The sequence below is a fragment of the Microtus pennsylvanicus genome, chromosome 7, assembly GCF_037038515.1.
Source record: "Microtus pennsylvanicus isolate mMicPen1 chromosome 7, mMicPen1.hap1, whole genome shotgun sequence".
NCBI lineage: Eukaryota > Metazoa > Chordata > Mammalia > Rodentia > Cricetidae > Microtus > Microtus pennsylvanicus.
Genome location: NC_134585.1, coordinates 9,863,947 through 9,885,448, shown reverse-complemented (window position 1 = coordinate 9,885,448; position 21,502 = coordinate 9,863,947). Strand labels below are relative to the sequence as shown.

General features: G+C 45.1%; 1 protein-coding gene across 9 annotated transcripts in view; it reads right to left on the bottom strand.

Moving 5' to 3' along the window:
- Positions 1-21,502, bottom strand: part of Pcbp3 (poly(rC) binding protein 3) — a 181,756-nt gene that overhangs the window by 104,917 nt on the left and 55,337 nt on the right. For all 9 annotated transcript variants that reach the window (XM_075979881.1, XM_075979885.1, XM_075979883.1 and 6 more), the window contains exon 2: positions 16,028-16,126. The gene's annotated coding sequence lies outside the window, so the exon portion shown is untranslated. The remainder of the gene's footprint in view (positions 1-16,027; positions 16,127-21,502) is intronic.

Below are 21,502 nucleotides of genomic sequence, written 5' to 3'. Positions count from 1 at the left end.
CTCAAAGACATAAATGACACTCCTTGGTGTGTCAGGACTACAGAGACTGCTGCCCTGTGTACAGCCAGCAGTTCCCCATGGGTAAGTCTATCTGCTAGGTCAGATGTCAGCGATCTTGTGCTAATGTCACAGCTGCTAACTGGCCTTCTCCCCAACCTCCTTTCTTTTTCTAAGACAGGCTTCACTATGTAGTCCATGTTGGCCTCGAAATTCATACTCCCCTCCCTGCTCCAATGCTGTGATTATACAGCATGCACCATTACACCCAGCTATATATCTGTCTTTCACACAGTAAACCCAGTAAATCCCTGCCCGGGTGATGCTTCCACATCCCCCTTTTCAGCTGAGCACTTCCAGACACCTGAGGCCTCACCTATGGTAGACAGTCTTCCCCCAAGACCTTCTGCCCTCCTTCCCCGCAACACAGATTTGGCAGAGCACAGAGCAGCCCAGCAGAGCACACTTGGTCTGATCACCCAACCACAGAGTCACGGACACACTGACCAACCTGGATTACACCTCTTTTAAAGGTGCTGGTTAGAATTTCCATGATTGTGGGAAATAAGAATGTTACAGATCAAGAGCCAATATTATTTAGGTAGTAAGAACATTATAGATCACAGTTTAAGAACCAGCATTATTTGGGGCTATTTTTACTCTCCTTAATAGCCATTTATTGCCCAGTTCGATCTGACCTCACATCCCATCTTGGCCATCACAGAAAACCTTTGAGCTGTTCTTAGCAGATCACTAGCCTCCACCTGCACTGAAGCCAGGACTGTGTTCTGGATAAAATGGAAAACCTATAGCAGAGTGCTTTCTCCCTCATTCTGCTGTGCTGTATGTAGCTTGCCTATCTGTTGTCCCCACCAATGTAATTGCTAAGTGCATTGATTTACGGCTGCCTTTGTTCTGTGATGATACAAGTTTGTGTAACTACTACTGTGGAACATGTCATTCAGAACTATTTGAAACCATGTTCCTGTGCCATGGCCACTCATATTTGGCTCAGAATAAACTAGCTCTTATTCACTTGGCATGGAGCTATGTTTTGTATCAACAGCATAGAGCTGGTCTTGAATACTGATACATGTGGACATACCTTGGACCCCAAGAACCTAGAATGAATTTGTCCTCTCTCATACCTTCTTCCTTGCCACAAAAGCAATCCACCTGATTCCACTCAGCTCTGAGGTTATGATGACACAGCAAGAGACCGAGACCACAGAGAACGGCAGGCCACTAGAGCTTGGTGGGGTTGGGGGACGTCAGTACTTCCACTCCTAAGAACTATGACATCAAAGAAGGAAACCATCACGGGCTGGCAGGATGGCTCAGTGGGATAGCCCAGATGGCACTGCTTGCTGCCAGGCCTGAAGGCAGGAGTTTGGCCTCCAGAACACATATAACAGAGAAAAGCAGCAGTCCTCGCAACTGTCTTCTGACCTCTCCACCTGCACTGTGGCACGCACACTTATACGCACTCACGCCCACACAATAAATAAACGTAAAGAAGAGTTGTATGAGAAAAAAGAAACACTTCACTTTGTTGATGCCAGTTGCTTTAGGGAACTCTTCCTTCCTCCTGCAGTCACCAGGGGATTCAGGGTCACACACACCCTTTCCTGCAGCTTCCCTGGGACATCTGATCAGAGAAGTTATCCTGCTCCCCACAGACTCTGGACCCCACCTCTGGGGGTGATCTTTCCACCTCTCTGAGGAGTCACACCTCTACCATTCCTGAAGACCTGTGACTCGCTCCCAGTGAATAGCTCCTATTGTTCCTCTAATCCACGGCTACCTTCCCAGATCACACTTTCATCACTCCTCTCTATAGGATGAGCACAGCCCTCAAGAACTCCTACCTCTGACCTGAGACCTCCTGACTCACACAGGCCATCTTCTCTGAACTTTAGAAAGCACAATTTCACAATTCTTTAAACAGAGAATCCTCCCTATGGGAAAAAAAAATCATCCCATATTTAATTTTTTATTAAAGACAGCTGCAATGTATCCAAGGAATTTAAAAAGCACTACTGATCTAAAGGGGGAAAACAAAATCCTCTAGGTTAAACTAAGAAATTCTTGAATTGTGAGTTCCAGGACAGCCAAGGCTACACTGAGAAATCCTATCTCAAAAAAAAAAAAAAAAAAAAAAAAAAAAAAGGAAAAAATAAAAGGAAGGAAGAAAAATAATAAATTCTGGAATAGTGAACAAAATTACGAGGTTATATATATGAAGGTTATAAATAAAGACATCTAATAAATCTGACTAAAAACCTGCCATGAATAATAAACATCAGAAATAAAGGAGACAAGGCTAGAAATAGCTCACTTGATAAAATGCTTGACATGCAAGTGTAAATTCAACCCCAAGAATCCATTTTAAAAAAATGGAAATAATGGCTCAGGCTTGTAATCCAGGTTCTGAAAAGGCAGGGATCCTTGGCTGGCCAGCCTATTCTGCTTAAGCACCAAGCCAGTGACAGATTCTGCCTCAAAATAATGGAGAAGGGAGAGAGGGAAAAGAGAGAGAGAAAAAGAGAGAATATCAGAGGAATAGCATGCAAGGTTGTCCTCTGGTCTCCATCCCCATGCACATATACATGTACCCACCCACATAAAAATACACATACATGCATATCCATATATGCATAAAGAAATTAGAGAAAAAGAACTGAGAATGTGAACCACATTGGCCTTAATCCTAACCCCGGAGGAACTTTGCACTGACCTTGATCCTGAGTTTTGCAATAGTTTTAATGCTATGCAAACCCCATCCTTAGCAGCGGCCTAACTGGAGCTCTAACCTTTATGCTAGGCCCCATAAACTATCGGGAGCATATTACAACTGGATAAATAGTGAAAAGAATCAGTAAAATCTAATAGGTCTGTTTTCTAAAGTCAGCATCTTAAGTTTCATCAGTGGAACTCACTACATTAAGGGGTGAAGCCATCAACTGAGCATCTGTAGTCTGGGTTTGTAATGCATGTGTGCACATGCGTGGAAGTGCACATGCAAATGAATGTAGAGCTCAGAGGTGAATGACAGGTGTGTTCTACCAATCTTCACCTAATTTTTTTTTTAAACAAGTCTCTCCTAAATCACAAGTGTGCCATTTCAGCTAGACTGGCTAACCAGCAAACCACCGGGATCCTCCTGTTTACCTCCCAGTGTAGAGATTACAGATGTGCACCACCGTGCCTGGGAAATCCAAACACAGGTCCTCATGCTGCTTGCCCAGTAAGCGCTTTACCACTGAACCATCTCTCCAGCCCCAGCTGCGTAAAACAGCTGCAACTAACATGCTTAGTAAACTGCAATTTTCAATTTTCAAAGACAGATGATAAGCAGCAATAGAAAGAAACTGTAAAGAAACTTAGTGAAGATTACTTAGCAGCCAGCCACAGCAAGCAGTATTTGGGCCAAGTAAAGGGTACGTTAAAATTCAGCCAGAAATGCCCTTGCATCTAAAAACATCTTAACACACAGCACATCCAAACATATCTTCCTCTATACTATTATGTATTAAATAAATGCAGTATCAAAATCCCAATTCCAATAAATAGATGGCATAACCACTGGAGAAGGAGTTGAAGAGAGAAATTTACAGCAAAGAAATCAAATGGGGGTGAGACAACATGGTCTCCTACATCAGAAACTTAAGATCCTTCAACTGCTCCCAATGCAAACTATGGGCTTGGGAACGGTAGTAATCCAAACATTCAAACACTCTGAGGCAGAAGGATGTCTATTAGTTCAAAGCCAGGCTGTGCTACACAATAAATACCAGGCCAGTCAGGAATACACAGCAAGTTGCTGTCTCCATCAGTCTGTGTTTGATCTGTTTAGATCCACATCTCAATGTGAATAATTTTGTCTCTTGTTTACAGGATCTCCTTTCTGTGCCAAGCTGACCTGGAACTCGCGGTCCCCTGGAGTTCTAGGATTACAGGCATGCAGTTACGTCACTTGTGCCTTGCTTCAGTGTGATTCGCTCTGTAACTTAGAAATCATTCTAAAGTTCATCTAGACAGCAAGAGGCCAAGAAAGCCAGACAAGTAATTAAAGGAGTAGGATTCTTTACCACACGTCTAAGTATCCTATATGAGTATAGCAATTCCAACAAGTGAGAGGCACGATGGCAGAAAGACAAACAGACCAGTGAAGAAACATGGTGTACCACGCATTAACAGTAGCACAATCGCTGGGAAGTGAAATATTTTCCAATGTGTGAGCTTCTTAATATTCATAAGAAAGAAATTGCCTGCTCTACAGAGCAAGTGCTAGGAAAGGTTCCAAAGCTACACAGAGAAACCCTGTCTCAAAGAAAAAAAAAAGAAAAGAAAGAAGGGAGGAAGGGAAGGGAAGGAAAGGGAAGGCAGGCAGGAAGGGAACAAAGGAAGGAAGGAAGGAAGGAAGGAAGGAAGGAAGGAAGGAAGGAAGGAAGGAAGGAAGGAAGGAAGGAAAAAAGGAAAGAAGGAAAGAAGGAAAGAAGGAAAGAAGGAAAGAAGGAAGGAGAGAAAATTACTTAGGTCTTTACCTTATGTTTCCAACTAAATCTCTAGTAAATTACACAGTAAATGTAAAAGAGTAAACCAGGTCATACAGCGGTTGCCTTTGCTTCAGGGTGATGGCTTTCTAAGTGTAAATGCTAGAAGATGGCAGTATGATTGCAATATGAAGTGAGTCACCCAACATGCCACAGAGCAAATGCAAAAGCAAACAGCACAACTGGAAAAAAAAAATCCCTCCCAGAAGGACACACACAATGTCTTCAACTAGGGAGAGCATTTATACGTCAGAGCAGATTGCAAGGCTACTGGGTGTTGAAACTGCCCTACTGGAACACTGCTTCCCTACGCCAAGGTGCGGGTGTACACAGGGCCCATTTCCAGGGGAGATAAAGCCCAGGTTTAACTGGCCTAAGGCTGGAAAGAACTAGTAACCTAAACCAGCCGGGCAGTTCTATGTGGCCACCCTCTCCAACTTAGGAGTTCAACACACAGGCACAGGGCTCACAGCAGAGACACGCTGTGCAGCAGGATGCTCACCTCAACACTGCTGGGGAGGAACAGTGTGCCAAGAGGTAACGATCCAACAAACCGTGCCTACACCCATGCAGAAGGAACAACACAAGCCTCTAAATGGGCCTACAGCCCAGACTAGGTAGAACATTTCACAGAGCGCTAGGCAGTAGAAAATGCACAACACAAAAATGTAGTGGATCCAGCTCCACCCCCACCAGGCAGAAGACCTCAGGCACCCCCTGAGCACTGGGCAAACACTGAACCCAACATGTGGACTCATGAGCACAATAAGGATGCTGAGCGGGAGGGGACTCCATAAACATGCAAGAAACCAGGAGAGTAGGAGAGTGAAGTCTAGGAGCCTCAGAAAGGGAACCAGGAATGGAGGGTGTGGGGATCAGCCCTGCAGAACTCCAGTGGTCTGGAGAGACCCATGTCCCTCATATTCTGCGTGACAGAAATCAGGCCATGTAGGATGGAGGGAGGAACCCTCCTACAACTGTGATGACTGTGTCTGAGCTCTGCCCTGGCAGGAGACTTAAGGGAAGAAAACTTAGGGAGCTTTAATTTCATGATTTTTTTTCTAAAACATTTGCTATCGCCTTTTAATGTTCATTTTTCATAAAGCTGTAAACATATAATTTACTTGGTCTCTCAAGCATAGCAAGTTTAAATTTTATTTTTTTATTCTTCTCTCATACATTACATCCCAACCACAGTTTGCCCTCCCTCCACTCCTCCCACCCTACCTCCCTCTCCCCCAGATCCACTCCTCCTCCTGTTTCCTTTCAATAGCGGAGCTGGCCTCCCAGAGATATCAACTGAACACAGCATAACAAGTTACAATGAGTCTAGACACAAACCCTCATATCAAGGCTGGACAAGGCAACCCAGCAGGAGGAAAAGAGTCCTAAGAGCAGGCCAAAGAACCGGAGACACCCCCAACTCCCACTTTTGGGAGTTCCACAAGAACACGCAGCTACACAACCGTAACATCAATGTAGAAGACCTAGGTCAAACCCATACAGGATCCGAGACTGTCCCTTCAGTCTCTGTGAGCCCCTATGAGTCCTACTTGGTTGATTCTGTGGGCTGCATTCTTGTGGTGTCCACGGCCCCTCTGGCTCCTACAATTAATCCTTCCTTCCCCTCTTCTTCCCCTGGCTCTGCCTAGTTAAACATAAATTTTTAAATTAAGTAACTGAACAAAGCTTCTCATGATCAATAGTGGCCCCAGTAACTGCCTTGCTTCTGTACCACATAACCTCTCTCTGGTTGCCTGTTGGTTTTTTGTTTTGTCTTGTTTTTTTTGAGATCTATCCAGCTCCACATTTCTAGCTCCTAGGTCTGTATTGCTATCCTGGACTTGAACAGATGACACCCTACACTGTAACTTCCTTCTTCGAGGTTGAGCATTAACTGTCCTGGGCCCCCACCCCACTTCCCCATCCTCGATGCTATTTCTCTGCTCACCTAGAGCTAAGTCCTTCCCAGACCACTAAGTTCAGCTTGCTTGTGTTTCTGCACACTCTATATAATTCCTCTCCAAACTCGGGCATTGACCCAACTACCTTCAGATCTACTCAGACACCAGGAAAACTCTCTGCCCTCTGGCACCTTTCTGGGCTGCTCCCGGAGGCAGGACACCCTCCATCTGGACTCATTCACTCTAGAAGCCCTTTCTCTCCTCTAGCAATCCTATGTTTCCAGAACCAGAAACCCACTAGAATGCAGCCCTACTTTCTGCCTGGGATGCTCCCCTACTGGGCCCATGAGCACCTAGGTCACTTGGAGAGCAGGGTCCTCATTCTTCTGCCAGCTGGAAAGGAGTAAAGCAAGAGACTATTTCTCAAATAAGATTTCCCCCATTTCCTAATCTGCCTCTATTCCTACTGCCTCTTCCATTTTCAGAGGTGGACAAGTGAGACTCAGGAGGGGACACTTAGTTTCTTCTGGCACATACATATAACAGGAATACATATGAACCTAACCCTAACCCTATATAGTGCACACACAATACACATGTATGCTTACACACCTAAGTGTGCACACTACACCCAAGCATACATGTATGCACATTCGCAAAGACACCATGTGTTTCTATCATTTGAGTGATTCTTTTTAAAGGTTGATTTTTATTATTTATTTGTGTGTCTCTGCCTGTATGTGCACGTGTGTGTTACACAAAGAGGATAGAAGAGAGTGCCTGGTCTCTTGGGGTTGGAGTTACAGGTGCTGTGAGGTGTCTGATATAGGTGCTTGGAACCCCTGAAAGAGCAGCAAGTGCTCTTAACCGCTGAGGAATCTGGTTGTTTAGTTAGCTGGTTGATTGGTTGGTCGGTTGATTTGGTTGGTTGGTTGGTTGGTTGGCTGGCTGGCTGGTTGATCGTTTTTGTGTGTTTATGGATGCTAGAAATTGAATTTAGGGCATCATACATGCCAGGCGAGAGCTCTACCACTGAGCTATATCTTTAGTCCCATTTTAGCTGGTTGGTTTTCAAATACAAAGAAGGCAGTGACAGTGACAGGACTCATTATAAATTTTATCTGCCCTTTGATTTTATTTGTTCCTTTCTTTTCTTTTTTAAAGTCAAGGGAGTCAACCTTTTATTTTCAGAGAGGACGTCAAGCCTGGAGGGCTGCTGCACATCTGTACCCCAGTACTTAGACTGTGGGGGGGGGGCGAGAGTCCAAAACAGGGTGGGGGAGGGCAGAGCGTGAGCCATCCTGGGAGCCAGTGGAAGTGGTCTGCTAGTAGGCGGGGCATAGGAAACAGCACCAGGGTCACATATTCCTAAGAAAACAGGAGAGATGACCTTACCCACGGCTAGAGCAGATAGCTCTACAGTAGAGAAACAAACAAGTCTGAGAAGTGATTTGAGCCCTTGGGACTGGGGAGAGGACAGAGAAATGCTTCTGTCCTTCCCTGTAAGCACAGTGTAGCCCTGAGCAAAGCCTGACATTTGATTCAATGGGAACGTGAGAAAAATAAACAGGAGTGACAGAGGCGGCTCAGTCTGCCAGGAGTGCTGCAGGGACTGGCCAGGTCCAGGGCATAGCCAAACCCTGGCCCAAAAGACTACATACAAAGCCAGCGTGAATGGCTGTGCAGCCTCCCCATAGCCCTGTCCCTCGGTCTAAATGGCCTTCAGCACACACAGCGAAATGAAGAGAGTGGATGACTGTAAGTTGAGGAGCTGGGGCAAGTCACCACCAGGTCAGGACAAGAAGGCTCTGTAGCCAAAAACTACATCTGCAATAATGAGATGAGTTAAACTTTTGCTTAATTTCAAGTTTTTCCAATTCTGTAAGTTCTCAAAGTAATCTGAATAAACAGAAAAAAAAGCATATAAACCATTTGACATTAAAAGAGCAAAGGACATCTAAAACGTTTAACAAAGGACTTGTTATTTTCTCAGTTCTCTGACTTTAGTATAGGTGAAGATGAAAGAACTCTGAGACTGGACCAGGAGTGGCCAAGGAGAAGCAGGGATCATACAGCGAACTGCAGGCACATAACCCAGGAAGGACCCCTGGCTTCTCCATGGAGGGCGGCACCCATCTGGCTCTAGGGAAATTGGGAAGTTCTGGGGGATGTTGAAATGGAGTGTTTCCAAAGCTACCACTTCTCCTAGGAAGCATCGCTGCAGATTAGCTCTGCTCTGGTTTGGCACACCAGCCAGGAATCCCACCGGAAGCAACTATAGCGCCCAATCAACATCTCCCACGGCAGGAGGGCCATTCTGTTCCTAGCAGCTCAGTACCCCTAACAGCTCCCGCCTGACTCGCAGTAGAGGCCACGGGTGCCCACTAAAATGCTCCTGCCTCCACTTGACTAAGGCCTTTGGGAGCTCCCAGAATCTGCCTGCAGCAGCCCGCCAGAACCCATTTGCTCACAGCCCTGATGGCTCATACTGTGCAGCTCACCCAGCCTCTCAGCCTGGCTGCTTTGTCGCTAGCTTTGAGCCCACTGTGCAGAGCAGACAGCTGAGGTAACTATGATGGATTCCGGCCCAGCATCCTGCTTTATTTCCAACATGGGACGCTAGATCAAAACTCAAGGCCTCCATCTGCCAGGAGTATGAACTGGCATAAATATATGACGGGAAAGGCCTGGCAAGTAGAAGGTGTTTATATGCTGGGGATCCAGAGGCATTCCCTGGAGATTTCTGTGAAAATTAGATGCGACTGGCAGTTATAAAGGTGGTCTTTGGGCAACAGGGACTTGTTTGTGTGTTCCCTAAGAAACAAGTATCATTAACAGCACCCATTTACAAAGTAGATGGGCCCTCACCTACAGCACAGAGAGAGAAGACAGGCTCGCAGCACCCCATTCCACATTTGCCCCACATGTTCTATTCTTGGTTCCTGCTCTATGCAGACTAAGAGCTAGTCTCAGGATGACCTGCAAAACACCTGACAAAGTGCCCCGATACCACCTTGACCTCACTTCTGCTTCATGCCCCCCCATGTATACTGCTCCTGCCATAATATCTCCTTGCAAGCCCAGGGAACACATTGGGCATGTCCCCAACAGCCTCTGTGCCAGTTCCCACAGGCATGGAACCCTTCGTCTACCAGCACCATCAGACTCACTCCAGGACCTCCTGCAAGGCCTTCCTCGAATACCCATTCCAGAGGCTGCCCTAACCAGCCTATCGGCGTGGAACCAACATTGCATTGCCCCTTCTTTGTTTCCTTTATGGCAGTCTTTACCACCGGACATGCAATATAATGCATTAGCTGATTGCAGCCAAGTTTTGTGTCCTCCACAAGGATGTCAATATGCTGGAGGAGTGCCCAGCCTTTCCCAGGAACATCCGGCCCACAAGTGAATGAAAGAACAAAGGGAGTCATTGCTCCAGCAATTTGCTAATAAAAATATCTGTGCATAACAGTCAGGAGTCCAGGACTACGTATGTCGCAGGTCCCCAGCCTTTCATATTACCTCTTGTGGGAGGCTTATGGATAAGTGACCACTCTTCTGTTGTGGCAGCTTGGGGAGGGCAGTGGTTTGTGACTGCTGGGCTCTCCCCAGTCTCACAGTCTGCTGTCAGGTCCAGGGAGAGGTAAGCTCTGGGAGCTCCTGTCTCACCACCATGGAGTCAGATTTGGCCTACTGCTTGTGACCCAGATAATACAAGAGTTCTTTTACCCTCTAAGCCTCAGGAGGGGAGTGAAACAGCAATACCCATCTCGAGGAGCACAACAGGGACTGAGCTAAGCACTAATGGAGACATTTGAGTTAAGATAGTCAGTGCAAATCAGGGGCTTTTTTAATATTAGCAGCTTTTACAGTTACATAGATTTCCTCTGAAAGACTGCTTAAAAATAAGTCTCCTGCTAAAAACTTTGAAAATAGCTTTCTTTATAAGCTTAGGAAAAGGGTATCTAAATAGAGCAACTAAGAAAAACTAAGGGCAAGAGAAATAGTCGTCCCCAGGAAAATGCCCCCCACCCGCTGCTTGGTTATCCAATACCAGATGGTCAGCCCTGAGATTATATACATACAAGTAATGTTATATGGACTAAACAGTGTGTGTGTGTGTGTGTGTGAGAGAGAGAGAGAGAGAGTGAGAGAGAGAGAGAGAGAGAGAGAGAGAGAGAGAGAGAGAGAGAGAGAACAAATAAAGAAAAAAGCTCAGAGGACCATGAGCTTGAGAGAACAACATAAGAAGAGTTAGAGGGTAAAAAGGGAAAGAGGGAACAATGTAATCATATTTTAATTTCAAAAATTAAAAAACTAAAATTTTTGAATCATCTCAGAGTAGTTTGCACGCTGGAATCAGGATCACAATTCAGAACCCAGGCTGAATGCATGCTGCTGTGGGTCAGGGTCCTCTCCACTCCCATTGCTCACTGGCTCCTATGTGGTACCTGTAAGGCCCCTGCTGAACCATCCATCAGGTCAGCTGGCTTTGGAGATGGTAACAGAAAAGGAGGGCACTGCCTGGGTTAAACAGCGGCTCTGCAGAGAGAAGGAAAGGCCGTAACTCACACTGCCATTGGATCTGGACCAGTTACAGGTGCTTCATGTACCCTGACATGAAGCCAGACACGAGGAGCCAGCAAGACTCTAGCACAACATGCAAGTGAGACCTTTAAGAAAATGTAAGAAGGAGACTAGAGAGGATGATGGCTGCACTTGCAGAGGACCCCAGTTCAGCTCCCAGCACCCAGCTGACAACTAGCAACCATCTGGAACTCCAGTTCTAGGGAATCGGATCCCCTTTTCCGGTCTCTGCAAGTTCCCGCATGCACTTGGTCCTAAGGGCATCCAGGTGGCACAAGCTGAGCCAGGCTCCCACACTGGCATAGGTTTCCATGGAGACCTCAGCACTTAGGTGAAACTGCTCATCCACAACAGAACTTTTTCATCAGGACACTATTTCTAAAGCAGAGACTACCGATAAGGCAAAAGTAAAAGTAAAGTGCTAAGCCTTTGGGAAACTTGAGAATGGCACAGACAATCGTGCTCTCCTCCTTGAGTTCTTAGCTGGAATTTTCCTACTTTGGGCACACAGTTCTGTGGCATAGTGCAGTATTCTAGCCAGAGCATACTGGCTAGACTTCCTTCTGGATATGGCTGTATCCTCTATATCACACCAGCCAAAAACAGACAGCAACCTGCTAAGGAAGGGGTTTTCTTCTAAACCCTTTGAAGTTCCAAGATAACACCAGATTTCCCCTGCTCTGGTCCCTGGCACCACACTCTGCCATAGCAACAAGCAAATACCTAATGTGCCTGGTTCCCTGCACATCCTCAGTGCACAGCTAGCATCTTCCATGGGCTTTTGTGTCCATGCCATGCCAGGGTAGGACTGAGGCTCCTCCAGACACGGGGGTGGGCTTCTGGAGCTTCCCCATTAGGAGGGGATAAACAAGGGGCACACGGGGAAAGACCAGCCCAGAGAGGGCAGCACTGTGGACTGCCCTGTGGGCACTTCTACCCAACCACTCCACAGGCTGCATTGATGCCTTGGGACTGGGCGAGGTGTACTATGGATGGACACATCTGGAAATGGGGTGCTTAGGCACTCACTGGTGGCATTTTTGCTAAACGTGTCTGTAGGCGCTGAGGTTCATGGATAAAGAAACTCCCAAACTAAGCAGACACGGTGAGGATCTGACTTCAGGAAGGGGGCGACCGTGACTCTCTGCAGATCTAGGGGACAGAGGATCCATTACCCTGTCTCCAACTGCAGACTAGGATGAGAGTGCTGCAGTGCTGACAAGCTTCAGGAGGAGGAAGAGCCGGGCTTCCAAGGGTTTCTACTGGGGGAGGACAGGCAAGGATGCTCCAGTCAATTCCCATCACAGATTCACTGGTACAATTACCATTTCTAAATAATTAGCACTCTAAGCCTCGGAGCAACAGAGAAGGAAATAGTTGGGGGTGAGCTTGTTTACTCCTCCAGCTCAAAAAATAGCACTGTGAGGACAATGTGTGGCCCTGACGCATCTGTGGAGGTGGGAGGATGCAGACCTCAAAGGACTAGCTGATGCTGGGCTGGCATCAGCCTGCGCCCTTTCCACCATGCAGATACTCAGGCCTGAGAAATCCCCCATGGAGAAGCTTAGTGCCTCCTCCCATGCACCTGGCCACATCTAGAGAGGATGTATTTTTTTGTTGTGGTTACTTTATTTTCTTATCTACAATGGATCACACTTTAGGTTAAGTGTAGGCATAGATGCGCATACACATGTCTCAATGTTTTAATTATGTGGGTGTTTTTTTATGATAAGCCTCCAATGGTTTGGAAAGGTTTGGTGTCATTGTGTGTGGACATAGGTTAGAATCATCTTAAACTTCCTCACTTTTAGTTCTAGCCTTAAGAGTGGGTCATTCTCATTACGAGACTCAATCTATCTGCCCACTCACTAACACTACCTAAAAATATCTGCTGGATTTTCCAGACAACCTACCATATGGTAATCAGTGACAGAGACATCAGCTGTGCCCAGGTCTGCCCCAGACCCTCAAAGGCCATCTGGCTCCCCATATAAGCAGACCCCGCACAGACAGCAGGCCACACACCCACCCCCTGCTCTCTATTGGCATGGGCCATTGTAAAATGTAGGCCTGTTCTGTGTGTGGAGGCCTTGGGAAACACTGGAAAGCACAAGAATACATTTAAAAGTACCCCAATTCTCCCACAGAAGGGCTGATGGTGGCGTGTTTTTCCCTAAGTATTTTATCCTAATTAACATCTGTTTTAAAACAAAATGACATCAACCGTGTGTCCTCTCAGAGTAATTTACCACATATGCATGTATGTTATAATTTTAACATACACCTTTACAGCCTTTTAATATTTGTTGTGGCTCAAAGAAATCTGCCTATGAAAACCAGACATCTGTTACTGGAGACTACTTAGAAAAACATTCCTATAAGGACTCGAAGAGCAGGTTAATAGGCACATAATTATTCTCTAAACTAAAAGCATATGTCCTTTCTCCCATGAACATAAAAGTAACATTGGCCCATTGAGAAAGTTTCAGAAATGTGTGAAACTGAACAACACTGACCCCACCTCTCAGCGAGACATCACAAGCCTTTAGCTGTTCTTCTTAGGGTTTTAAAATTCATATGTTCATGTACATACACCATACACACGTACACACAGCTGACTATGTTCCATTCACTACTTTTTACACATGCTATTCACATGTACCCGTGTACTAGGTATGTTTTTTTTTCATGTCCTGAATCAGTTCTATAAACACTAACTGCAATCTAATATTTCACTGTGCTATAGAAATACAATAACTCATTTACTTAATCCTCTATTGTTTCGGGGCATTTGACTCACTTCCAACTGTTAATTATTTAAGTTAATACTATAATAAGTGTTTTCTGTACATAAAATTAGTATTTCTCTGATTATATCCTAGAGGTAAATTCAGAAGGGTGGAAATTTCACAAGTCCATAAATGTTTTTAAAGTTTCTCATACAGATGAACAATGTGCCCTCTGGAAACCTGATTTGAAGGCCATCCTGGGACATGATGACACTCCCAGGCTCGGGGCTTCATGGCCCAAACACAGTATTCCAAATCTTTTCAAGTTATGAGTCTCTGAGATGGCTGACAATGATGCCATGCACTGACTCTGTCTAGGAATGGCAGGGCAGCCTCACTCTGAGCTTGCTGGGGGCTGGGCTCAACATCAGACAAGCATATGCATGGGACTGATGAGACACGGGAGGAACACAAAAAGAAAGCAAAGACACAGCAAATGTAGCTGAGCACATAAGAAGAAACTCGGGATTTTCAAACTAGAATTATTTTTAAATGAACCTGGTCATGCTAACACTGAATCAGGGATGAAAACCACAATGAACTCAGTATACAAAGGTCTGCCTCCAGTTCTCACCAGAAATACTCGTGGACATGCCTGAGCCCAAGAGTTCAGACTCTACTCCTACTCTCCACCTGGCTGAAGGGAGTGGGTCGTCAGTGAACAGGACACCTCAAATGTCTGATGCTACTACAAGGCTTCCATTGAAAGGAAGCTCTGGCCAAGCGACAGTTATCCCAGCACGCAAGACTATAAGAATCATTCATTTCAACTCTGAATCATAGATCAGATAGAACTCAAGGTCTAAACCATCTGAGAATATGCAACTAAGTGGTCTAGCTCACCAGCTGGCTGGTCTAATGTGTACAGTCTGCTCTCTAGTGATCTAAGACAGAACTTCAGGGTCATTGAAATTATCCTTATATCCTTATATACAAAAGGCAGCAAGTGAGGCTCCCATGGCCCTACAAGAATAGCTAGGACCTGATGTATGCCAGCATCTTCAAAGATCTAAATTCAGCCATAAATGTTGTGGTGACCACATTTCTTGCATGCTTTCATTGCCAATGTATTCAAGAGATTAATTTACTAACAGTGACACAAATTTTAGATTGGTATGTTTTCACGGCCAATGTATTCAAGAGAATATTCACTAACAGGGACACAAATTGCAGACTAGTATAAAACCTACTGAGTCTTAAAGAACAAACAGTAGTGAGTGTTCCAGAACAAAAGCCTCTCGGGTATTAAACCCCTTTGTCACTTCTCATCACTAGTTTGCCAAACCGTAAGTGCTGAGCCTTCTGGTCGCTTGACTACAAGTCACCAGTCCCGTCTATTAGCCTTTCAGTTTCAACATGTGGTAAACTTTACCTTAGAAATTTGGCCCTCTGTTAGCTCTCAGATGTGGTGTCATGATTGAGGAACTCACAATGGAAAAATTTGTTCATACTTTGTTTCAAGAGTACAGATTTTCTTGTCACATAGTTCCTGGGTTATCTCAACTCCCCAAGCAATAGCAACTCTAGGTGCTCCCTGCCTCAGGTGTAGAAACCCAGGAGCTTTCCCCTGCAGAAACAACCTTTCTCCTCATCATCAAATACAGGTCCAGACACAAGAGACAACTGACCTAGCTCAGGGCAGAGACTTGTAAATACCCAGATAGCCATTGCTGGAGCACTGCTGGTCTCCACACCCTGCCTGGACACGGATACCCAGCGCATCTTCTCTGTAGACAAGCTTTCTTTTGAGGAACTTGCCTCCAGACTTTATAGTGGCTCTGAAAGAAGGGGACTCTGCACTAGAGTGACACGGTTTTCATTTCCTCTGCTTCTTGGAATGTTTGACATTGTAATCAGTGATTCTACACTGCTGTTCTTTCCCAAAACTGACTGGCAAATTTTATACAGTTCATTTCTTTGTGATATTTATAAGCCAGTATAATCTACTTCCATAAAACACCTTATAGTAATCACATTCTTTTTAATAATTCTTAAGCATAAACTACACAAGTGGGGATGGAAGAGCAATAGCCACCTTCAGCACTCTCTCTTCCATGTAAAGAAAGCAAGTCTTCCCAATTAACTGCTTAAGAACTCTGGAAATAAAAGGCTGGAGGAATCCAAGAGTTATTTATTCAAGGAAAAACAACTGAATCATAGTAAGCAGAGCACAATTGTGGCATTTCTAACTTACCCTGTTCTCATCCCAGTCCCAGCTTCCACAAGAGCTCAGGGTCGGGAGCCAGCAGCAGCAGCAAGAGGGCAGAGCAGGGTTTCACTACAGCGAAAACACCTGCATTTGACAAAGAAAAATTGCGAATCAGTAAGTGAAGCGTGTGCCTCCAGAAACTAGAAAAAGGAGAGAAAATTAAACCAAATACAATAATAAGGAACAGTAAATTTTAGAATTAAAAATAAATGGAAGGACAGGATAATAAGATCAAAAGTTGGTTCCTTGAAAAGCACTGACAAGCCTATCCCTAAACTAACAAAAAGAGGACTAAAATCAAGAAATAAAGGCCATTACTACTAAACCTACAAAGACAAAAGAATAAGGTAACACAGTGAATAATTTGTATCAAAGTTAGATGAAATTAACAAATTCCTATAAACATAAACAAAAAGCTCTAGAAAATATAAACTTGAGACAAGAGGTTGAATTAGGAAAAAACTTCCCCAGGTGGTTTTCTGTAAATTCTACCAAAGGTTTTCAAAAGAATGAACACCAGTTGTACTGGCTGGTTCTGAGAGTGAACTTGATAAGTTAAAGTCACAGAGAGGAAGAAACCTCAGTTGAAGAAATGCTTCCTTGAGATCCAGCTGTAAGGCATTTTCTCAATTAGTGATCAGTAAGTGGGTGGTGCCATCCCTGGGTTGGTGGTCCTGGGTTCTATAAGAAAGCAGGCTGAGCAAGCCAGAGAAAGCAGGCCAGTAAGCAACTCCCCTCTATGCTCCTGCCTCCAGGTTCCTGCCCTGCTTGAGTTCCTCTTCCGACTTTCTCCAGTGATGGACTATGATCTGGAAGTGTAAGCCAAATAAAGCCTTTCCTCCCCAGCTTGCTTTTTGTCCGTGGTATTTCATCAGACAGTGACAGAAACCCTAACTGAGGTAGCAGTCCTTCACCAATTCTTCCAGAGAACACAGGAGAAAAGGACATGTCGTTGTCCTCTTCCATTCTATCACATTTTATGAGGCCAGCGACAGTTGACACCAAAACCATGTAGGAAACCTCACAGAAGCCTGAGACAAACACCTCATAAACACAAATCACAACAGAACACTAGCAAATTAAATCCAGAAATTCATAGGTCTGCAAGACCAAGTGACTTTTACCCAAGATGCAAGGTTTAACAATCAAAACGTAAAGAGTGTCACAGGAGTGGTAGTGACCAAATAACCCCAGTACTTGGGGGCAGAGGCAGAAGCAAGAGGATTTCAACTTCAAGGGCATCGTGGGCTACAGAACCGAAAACTCATCTCTATAACCAGGATAGTTCAGTGATAGAGCACTTTACCAGGGGGAGCCTGACCTTGATCCTCAGCACACGCTAATGGCATAGCATTGTCTACCGGCTGCAGTTATTGTATAATGACCACATAAGTGAAGCTGGTATGGGTCATTAAAACCTCAGTACTTCTTTGTGTGTGGATGTGATCTATAAACTACTAAAAAAGGAATAGTACTGTAGCTCACATGATTGCATATTTATCAATTTTTCCTTCCAAGTCCACCAATTCTTCTCTGTGAAGTTTCTACATAAATATTACAGAAAGTTATTACATAAATATGTAAGCATTCTAGTTATTACATATACATGCATTACGTATGAGCATTAGTTATTACATATATGTGTGAGCATTCTATATATTCTGTGATTTAGGTATTAATACAGTGAGATACCACCTAACAATGTTTCAGCCAGTGACCGACCACCGAAGTCCTAGCAGATTATAACAGAGCTGAGTCAGGAGAGAATTGCTTGAGCTCAGGACTTCAAGGTCAGCCTAGGAAACAATCCTGTTTCCCAGCGGCGTATCAGGCATAGCAGCCACTGTACTGCCACAGCGCACAGCCTTGTTCGTGTGTCACAATGCTGGTATAAACAAACCAGTACTGCCAGTCATAAAAGTACAGCACAAATACTGCACACAGTATATAGCATTTCACAATGACCATAGACTATGCTTACTATACCATCTTTTTTTTTCTTTTTTAGTGTTGTACTTAAAAGTTTATTTTGGGATAACTTATATCTTAGGATTTCTAAATAAATACAACATTTTTTCTTTTCTTTTTTTTGGTTTGAAGTTTGTTTCACATCTTTCAGTAAAATTTTTGTATTTTACAGACTTCAGAAAATTTATTCCTTTCAACCTAAACTACAAATCTTTTTCCTATATTATACTGTTTATTCAGCTTGGCTATCACTGTACCATATCTTTATCATCTCTTTCATGTGTTTCTACTTAGAAAAATAAGTTTATTGTAAAGCAGCCTCAAATTGGCCTTTTAGGGGATATTCCAGAAGAAACTGTCTCCATGAGCATCGTTTGCCTCCAAGACCTTCCAGTGGAAGAAGATGCAGACGACAGTGATGCTGATGACCATGACTGTTGAAGGCCTGGGCTAAGGTGAATGTCTGCCCCTGTGGTCTGTTTTAACAACTTTTTTCAAAGGAGCCAAAAGCTTTCTGAGTGGGAAACAAAAGTGTTTCTGCTGAAGAACGAAAACCTTTGAAAAGGAAGCAGGCAGAGGAGCATGTGCACAGACCGCCACATCACAGGGAACACTCGCATCTCCCTGGACACCAAAGCAAAGGCAAGCAGCTTCTGACCAAGCATCTCTGTGCATGTGACATTCCAGCCATCAGGCAGCAGACTCCCTAAGCAAGGGGCGGGGGTCTACTTGGTTCTAGTTATAGCCTGGATATGAAGCTATAGACTTACACCTACAGGCGTACATGCTCGAACACGGGGTCCCCAGCTAAGAGCATTTGGAGGAAACGTAGAATCAGGAGGCGAGGCCTACCTGTGGGAAGTGAAACTCTAAGGAAGGAAAAGGCCTTGCTAGTCAAACTGGCTCCACTTCCTGCCCTGCTCCTATTTCTTGATCTGCTTAGCTATGAGGTATCCCAGCAGCATATTCCTGCCACCAGGCAGCTACCCGTGCCATGCCTTCCCCTGTGATGATGGGCTGTGCTCTACTTTCCTTTCTGCTAATGCAATAAAACACTGAGCAAAAGCAACTTGGAGAAGATAAGATTTCTTTGCTTACACTTCCAGGTCACAGTCCATCACTGAGGGACGTTAGGGTGGGAGCTCAAGCAGGACCTAAAGCAGAACCCACAGAGAAATGCTGCTGACTGGCTTGCTCCCAGACTCATGCTTGGACACCCTCTTGCACAGCCCAGGCCCGCCTGCCAAGGGACGGTACCACCCACATTTGGCTGGGTCCTCCTACATCCATTACCAATGGAGGAAATATCCCAAAGGTGTGCCCACAGGGCCAATTTGATGGAAGAACTTCTTCAACTCATAGTCTCTCTTCCCAGGAGTGTGAAACTGACAACCAAGATTAGCCATCACAAATTATGAACCATGAACCAGAATAACTCTTTCTACCAGGAAGTTACTTTACCGTGGTGTTTTTATCACAGCAACTGTAGTGGGTAGTGTCGTTTGCCAACTTGACAGAATCTACAGTCACCTAGGAGACAAACCTCCAGGCACATCTATGAGAGATTATCCTGAGTAGGTTAGCCTCTGACCATGTCCACTTGGGATTATCTTGAGTATGCTAATTGAGGTGGGAAGACTCACCCTAAAAATGGACAGCACCAATCTTTGGACTTTGGTCCTCCATAGCAGAAAAGAGGAGCAAGATGACTGAGCACAGTGTAATCGTCCTCTGCTTCCTGGCTGCAGACGCAAGGCCTCAAGCTCCTACCACCATGACAACCACAGTCCCCACCATGATAGACAGTTCTCTTGAACTGTGAAATCTTTCTTCCTTAAATTGTTTTTGCCAAATATTTTCTTGTGCACATGAATGTTTTACTCATGTGTATGTCTGCACACTTCATATGTGCCTTGTGCTCATGGAAGCCAGAAGAGGGTAACAGATTCCCTAGGACAGAATTACAGGTGATTGCAGGGAGCCATGTGGGCACTGGGACCCCAGCCCTGGTTCTCAGGAAGTGCAGCCAGTGCTCCTAACCATTGAGCTCTCTCTCCAACCCTGTTGTCAGACTACTTTATCTTAGCACCAAGAAAATTAACCAGCATAGCATTACCAAATCACAACAGAGTTCCTCATAAGGAAAAGTCTGGAGAGGAGCTGCTGGAATGGATTACGAACAGAATCCCCGGCACACGAGTCTGCTTGTGACAAAAGGGATGGAGCTTATGTCCACAGACAACCCCAGTGAAGCTGACAGTCACACGCCACAGCTCGCTGAGCACCCTCACTATCATCCTTCTGGGTGCTGCAGGGGAGGCGGGGCCACTGGCAAGAGTCCTACCCACCACACAATCCCAGCTAAACCATGCAGACTGGACCCTAGGGACAGGCAGCAGAGCCAGAAGAAGGTAGAGGTGCAGGTGCATTCTCAAGGAGTCACATAGTGTAAGGAGAGGAGATAGATTCATAGACGGCTTTGATAAAGGGTTAGGTGGAAACCTCCACCCTCGTAAGGCACAAAAGCAAACATGGCCTCCTCGGAGATAATGCAGAACTATGCAGAAGACAAGGTGCTGCTGACATGTGGACAGAGCTAGGCATGCAGTCTTCTGAAGGGCAGAAACCAAGAGCAAGGTCAGGGGCTCAGGAAAGCTTGGATGGAGCACAGACCAAGCTATAGGGACACATGGTCAGCAAGCTGTGGAGGCAGGCTGCAATCCAATGCCAGAGTTATGGAAAGTAAGGCACTAGCCAATTAGGCTTTTCTATGAAAGATCAAAGGAGACCAAATACAATGTCAGTCACAGCAATAGTAGCATACAGAAATCTGGGACCACAGAACTACTGATAGTCCAGATAACACCGTCACTCCGCAGATTCTCCTGACCTATATGTATACGTCACTGTAAAGGCTCAATAGCACGCTATAAATTACGCAGGAGGAGTAACCTCACTAGAAATGTATAATCACAATTACAGTAAGAACGTAGACCTCCAAAGTAGATCAAGCTAACTGACCACAGATCACTGTTTACATTGTCAGTAGGAGACTCAGAGGCAAGTCACCTGGGGGAAGAGAAAGGCCCAAGAAAATCAGTTTTCAAAACTGGTTCACCACTTAAAACCCAGCAAAGCCAGGAACCCGCACACTGAAACAATGAGCTATAAACTCATACAGACTAGAACTAAAATGCACAGCACCGGCAACACCAAAGATGTGGGCACTCTCATCAGCATGTGGGTGCAGGAGGGAAGTGAGGCAGAATGGTGGAAGCACACCCACAAAGACAGCTGGACAGTTCCCCACCAACTAAACACACTCTGACCACAGCTCCTCACCCTTATGCTACCTGCAGTGTCCCCAAATGAGAGGAAAACCTACATTCACAAAGACCTACATACAAACGTTAAGACTGGCTTGATTTACACTGTCAAAAGCTGAAGCAACCAAGGCATCTTTCAGTAGGTGAATGGGCAAGCAAGTGGGTT